This window comes from Glycine max, chromosome 6, assembly GCF_000004515.6.
Source record: "Glycine max cultivar Williams 82 chromosome 6, Glycine_max_v4.0, whole genome shotgun sequence".
Taxonomy (NCBI): domain Eukaryota; kingdom Viridiplantae; phylum Streptophyta; class Magnoliopsida; order Fabales; family Fabaceae; genus Glycine; species Glycine max.
The window spans coordinates 41918261-41925130 of NC_038242.2; the positions used below are offsets into that span (position 1 = coordinate 41918261).

The following is a 6870-nucleotide window of genomic DNA, read 5'->3' on the forward strand; positions in this document are numbered from 1 at the left end:
GCAGAGGCGAGTTTTTTGTAATTTGGCAAATTACTACAAGGAAAATGACTTATACCTACAATTAAAATCTGTCACTAGAAGTCCAAAATCCGTAGGTAGATGTATAAAGGACTTTGTCCTACAGACGTTTTTTATGTCAACTTTGAGGGGGTATACAGTGACAACTAATAGTCTGTCACTATAGGCTTTACCTACGTATATATTTTTACCTACAGTCAAATTTAACTATCACTATAGGTAACACCTACTATTTCAAATGTGTAGGTAAAAGATATTAATTTATACCTATAATCTCTAACTGTAGGTAAAAGTCAATTTACTTGTACCTACGGTCTTCTGTAGGTAAATGTCATATAATAATAATAAAACTAGTTCCTAATTACACTCTTTGTTGATTATAATCTTTAATTAAATATACATGAGCTTAATTAAATTTGAAAAGTTACAACAACCTGCTACATACAATTAAATTTTTGTTAGCCTAATTTGTGATTATTGTAACTAGATTGTGTGCTTTGAATGGAAGAAATCCAAACATATCTTTAGTGGTTGAGCTCAGAATTTATTTGCTCTCAATTTGAAATTCAAATTAAATGTATATGCTGTGTGCTAATCACGTGGAGTTATGACTAATGACTAACATATTAACATCACTTTTGCCTAGAAAAAGGTTACAGTGGCAAGATTTAAGAACAAAAAAGGGAATGTTTTTAGAACATGGTTCTTCTATATGTAATATCATGGAATTTACATCCAATATGCTTCCAGCTTTCTCCCTTACAACTGTATCTTAGATTCCGTGTCCAATATTCTGCTATACCATATATCAAGTCTTCGAGTAATATCTCACCCACCCCAATAGACCAATTATGCCAATCTGTCTGTTCAGTTTGGATGGGATGATGCAGTTAGTGAGATTAATGATGGTAGGCACGTGAATATTGTGAATAGCAAAAATACCAATCCATGCTGCTTAGAAAAAAAATCACTAACACCAAGAAAGTTGGCTTGGAAATTCCATAAGAGGGGAAAATAGATACAATTTGATACAATATTAGGGTCACTTAACCCAACAGAGACTTATTGTTCAAAATGGGAATGCCATTAGTGGGGACACAAACTGAATAACCATGTGGTTGATGCGCCATCATCTTTTCCTTAACCATGTGGCTTTCCAAATCGTCATTCAAGTAAAAGGAACAAGACTAAAGCATAAATTATAACATTCAACTGCTATTAAAATAACATAATGATGATATATTCTATATATATATATATATATATATATATATATAGTTAAAATATAGTACTATATTTCAACTCACCTCTAGCTAAGATTGTTTGTAGTTTGATGATCTTTACTGGTAGAATCATTTGTAGGTACCTAAATTAAAAGAATCTTTTTTCTTTGTAAAGTATCATATCATAGTTAAATCGTTGAATAAGTAGAATTATAAATTCATACCTCTTGATCTATAGCTTCTAAGACTTGATTAATTTATGGATCTTCTGCAAATCGTACTTTAAGCACAACTACAAGGTTTCCAAGCAAATTCTCCAACTTTTGAATTCTATTGTTTGTATAAGAGCTTTGAGATGAACTTGCTTGATGTGGAAGCTTGCCAAGACAACACACACGTCCTCTTTTTTCAGGTCCTTTGACTTTTGAATATATATCATTTGTCCAATCAGTAGAATCTTGGGTGCTTTGTAAATTTTGGGAACTCTCTGCTTCAACCATTTTCTTTTTTAGTTCATCCTACATAAATACACCTTATAAATTATTATCATACATCAATATCCTGAATACTTCAATATCACTAAACAAAACTCATCTCCACATTAGTTACTCCCTCTCACCCCATAACCTTCTATTAGAAAATTGAGCAAAACAAAGAAAAAGTATTGAAATAAAAATTAAAATTCTTACAATTACAATAGCAGCCTTTTCAGTAACAATGCTTCCATCTTTTTGAGTTCGAGTGTCAATATAAATTTCTGCCCTAGAAGGTTGCACTCCCTTAGCCTTTGTAGTCTAACATTAGTTAAAAAAACCAATCATCCTATTTGTATTAAGCAATTTAATAATAAAAAAATATAAAAAAGACAAACCATCTCATGAATCTGTCTTGGAAGATTATTGGTTCCCATGCAATGCAAGTCCTCATATTTTGAGCGACTCCTTTTGTTGATGTTGCTTATTTTCTATAACCAACAAATATAAAAAGTCAATAATAAAAATAAACATATAATATATAATTGTTATGTTAGCAAAAGGTTGGTGACATTGTCATGTATACCTGTCCTTTCTCAGAACACCAATAATGTACTAAATCACGATATTGAGAAGGATCAACCCTTGGATCTGGGATGTGAGCAATCATTTCCTCGTTAGTTTTGCTCTCATCATATCCTTTTGATTTCAGTTCATATTTAAATTGCCTCTATTTCAGACTCATGTCATCAATCAATATTTTCTTTGTTTGTTCAGTTAATTCAGGAACAAATTGAAACTTATTCTATTATGAGTATCATTAACAAACAAAAAAGATCATTTTGTTAGACATTAGAAGACATAAAATTTTACAGGAAGCAAGATGAAACAACACTTATAAAGTTTTATACCAGACCTGAATTAATTCAACCATGTCAGTAATATAGTCCTTAGACATGTCTTTCCAGCTAAGAAAATTGATAGGAGCACATTGGTGTCTCCTTACCAAGCTCCCAATTGCATTCAGTAGAGTTTTCCCTTCCCAACCCATAGGATTGCCAAAATGATCTACTTCAACAAGTATGAATTCTCCATCTGGCAAGTCCCACACATCTAGCATGTGTATAACCTCTGGTTCTCTTTTTATCTAAATCATTCATGGATATGACATTTATCAAACACACACACACAGATTTGAACTATATGGAAAAAAGAAACTCACTAGTAAATTTAATCTTATCATATTCTAAAAGATATTCAACTCAAACAGAATTGTACATATAATTCTAACCCAAAAAAGCATGTGTATAAATAGCTTTAGTTGAACTTTCACTAGCACTTTCAAGAGAAGTATGAGACTGAACATGACTATCTTCTTGTATGTGTTGTTCTGTTTGTGATTGTTGATTTAGTTAATAAACAATTGTGTTATAAATAATTTAATATAAAATAAAGAAATTAAGTTAATAAAATCTTTATACCTCCTTCAAATTGTGCATTTTCTTCAAGTATAGAGTTGTTATTTTGGTTCACTTCAGTAGAGCTTTCAATTGATTGCTCTTTTGCTTGTGATTGACCATCATTTTGAATGATATTCAACTTTCTGCGCTTTCCCATAGTATGCTGAATAAACCAATCCAAAAAATAAAATAAAATAAAAATTAGATATAACTACATTATTGACTATGATTTTTTCAAACACCATGCCAAAAAATAAAAGAAGAATAAAGTAATTACCTAAAATGCGAATTTAGATTGCTTGTAAGCTATTTTTTCACCAATCTCCAATCACAAAGAATCAAACTATTGAGGAAACAACGAAACAAATTTTGATAAAAAAACGGATAACATCATTATATTGTGAGTGATTTTTATACATAACAAAAAATAAACACAAGAATAATGAATAATAAGAACAAAAAACTAAAGAAAGGAATAAGAGTATATAAATGCGACAAAATGTTCAATACATGTATACTCAAACTATAACCAAATGTTCAAATAGAACAAATAAAAACAAATCAAAAGAAGTCTGCATCGCTCTCATCATCATCTATATAATTATCATCCTTGTCATGTGGTAAAATGTTCTCCATAGGTATTGTAACTTCAATGATATCATCACTATCATCGGCTTCTGGTCTGATCAAATCATTATGATTTATCTCTTGTAAGACTTGTTCATTCCCTTGATCCGTGTCATTGGATTGCTCATCACCCATATCATATACATCTCTGATTTTAGCATGCACAACAACAAGCCAACCATTTTGTGTTTTATTCTCCACATAGAATACTTTCTTAGCTTGAGATGCAAAAACAAACGGATCGTCACATATATCATTCCCTGTATGTTGCAAATAATTGAAATTCACTAATGTCATATCGAAGTTATCAATTTTGCAACCCCTGTTTATATCAACCCAATCACACTTGAAAAGTATAGCCTTATATTTTCCAGAATAAGCCAATTGAATTATATCTGTTAGTGCACCATAGTAGTGGATTTCTCCCTCCTTTGGGTTTTTATCTCTTGTACTGGCATAACTTAATGTCTTAACAGTTACAACAATGCCACTGTTTTGAGTCTTCAAGCACCTTTCACGTGTCTTTGTATGAAATCTAACTCCATTAACAATGTACCCGCTATATCTTCTCACTATTTCTAGTGGACTACGAGCTAACCACTTGATATGATTTGTCACTAGAGTGTTGTCTTGCTCTTCCAATCGAGCAACCTACCACAATTTTATTTCAAATGGTTAAAATTTTAAATGAATGCAAAATTTAATATTATTGATGCTTCCTATACATACTCTTTCACGGAACCAATCTGGAAATTCTTTACTATGAATTTTGTCAACTTCATATGGAGATAATCGACGATTTTGTCTCTTGATAAGATCAGTATGGGCTCTATGTAAAAAAGGTTAGAAAAAGTAAGCATTATCATTGATAGAAAGATATTATACAAAATAACTAAATGAACATGAAAAAAATTGTATAACTTTCGAAAGTGGTCAACATTGTTGCTATTGAAAAGCACATATCTATGTGCTTGAACCAATGCTTTCTTATCAAGAGAAATCCAAGAAGCTCTTTTTCTCTTCTTCATATTGAATCCAACTTGCTTCTTTCTCCCCAATGGTCTACCTCTAGGATTTAAAACACTTACATTTTCCACAAAACATGAGTCATCATTTCGAGCAAATTGATTAAAATGAGTCTCCACCCTAGATAGATATCTTGAACAAAATATCAAGCATTCATGAGCTAAATATCCTTTTGCAATAGATCCTTCTGGATGTGCTCGATTACGAACAAATGACTTTAGAGTCAAAAGGAACCTAAAAAGAAAATTTTAGGTTACAAATTAAGATAATATCATTTGACTTTATAACTCTAGCATGTTTTAAAATGATTAAAAAGTATTCATACCTTTCAATAGGATACATCCATCGGTAATGTACAGGACCTCCAACTCTTGCTTCATGTGCCAAATGGATTACCAAATGTACCATTACGGTGAAAAAAGATGGAGGAAAAATCTGTTCTAATTGGCATAATGTTAGAGCTACTTGATGCTCTAGGTGCTCTAAATTACTCTCATTAAGCACCTTGCCACACAACTCCTTGAAGAAACAACAAAGATCAGATATAGCTAAACTCACTTTGTTTGGCAAACAACCTTTCATAGCTATAGGAAGAAACTCTTGCATTAAAAGATGACAATCATAACTTTTGAGACCGGATATTTTGTGTTCCTTCACTTGCACACATCTTGAAATATTAGACAAGTATTCATCAGGATATTTTGTGTTCCAAAAATGTTTCTTTCTCTTTTGAAGTCATTTGGTAACAAGCTCTAGGAAAATATTGTTTGCCTTTACTTGGGTGCATCTTTGGATGTAATTGGCTTCTAATATTCATATCAACAAGATCATAGCGTGCCTTATCATTGTCCTTTGACTTACCTTCTAATATCAACAACATCCCAATAATGTTATCACACACATTGTTTTCTATGTGCATAACATCAAGATTATGATGGAGCACACTATGTTGCCAATAAGGCAATGTGAAAAAAATACTTCTCTTTTTCCATGGTGATCAATCCCCAACTCCATGATATTCCATCTGTCTCAAAGAAAAAGCTCCACTAGGTAGATCAGGTGGAGCTCTAAACTCCTGGGTTCCATCAAAATCTCTTTTATTGTATCTCCACTTATGATCGGGCTCTAACCAACGACGATGACACATATAACAAAACTTTCTACCATAACGCAACCACTTTGAGCCAATCTCAAAACCACAACATGGACAAGCATATTGGCCTCTAGTGCTCCAACCAGAAAAATTTGCATAAGTAGGAAAATCATTAATAGTCCACATAATTGCAGCACGCATTTGGAATGACTCTTTTTTACATGCATCAAATGTTTTTACCCCAATTTCCCATAATTCCTTTAATTCTTTCACAAGAGGCTGCATATAAACATCAAGGTTCATACCTGGACCTTTTGGACTAGGAATAAGCAATGAAAGTATAAAATTAGGTTGCTTCATACACATCCATGGAGGAAGATTGTACGGAATCAAGATAACAGGCCAAGTGCTATGGGAAATTGCCATAGTTTTGAAAGGATTAAAGCCATCAGTAGCCAAACCTAGTCGAACATTACGAGCGTCACAAGCAAAATCAGGATAGTGACAATCAAAATTCTTCCAAGCAAATGAATCAGCTGGATGCCTCAAGAGTCCATCTTTAGTTCGACCAACCTCATGTCATATCATAGAACAAGCTGTTTTTGGTGATACAAAAAGTCTTCGCAATCTAGGTATAAGAGGGAGCCAACGAAGAATCTTTGCTGGTATCTTTTTTCTACATTCAACATCATCAGAGTTATATTTCCATCTTGACAAATTGCATTTATGGCAAATTTCAGCATCAGCCAAATCCTTCCTATACAATATGCATTCATTGGGACAAAAATGAATTTTTTCATAAGATAGACCCAACCCTGAAATAATCTTCTTTGTATCATAAAATGATTTTGGCAAAGTATTTTCCTTTGGTAATGCATCACTTAACAGCTCTAACAACATCGAAAAACTTTTATCAGTCCACCCATTTAGACACTTTAAGTGATACAAAT

At 32.3% G+C, this 6870-nt stretch overlaps 1 pseudogene; it reads right to left on the reverse strand.

Annotated features, from left to right (window-relative positions):
• Positions 1-1064: 1064 nt before the first annotated feature.
• LOC121175008 (uncharacterized) lies at positions 1065-2459 on the reverse strand (annotated as a pseudogene).
• Between the last annotated feature and the right edge of the window lie 4411 nt (positions 2460-6870).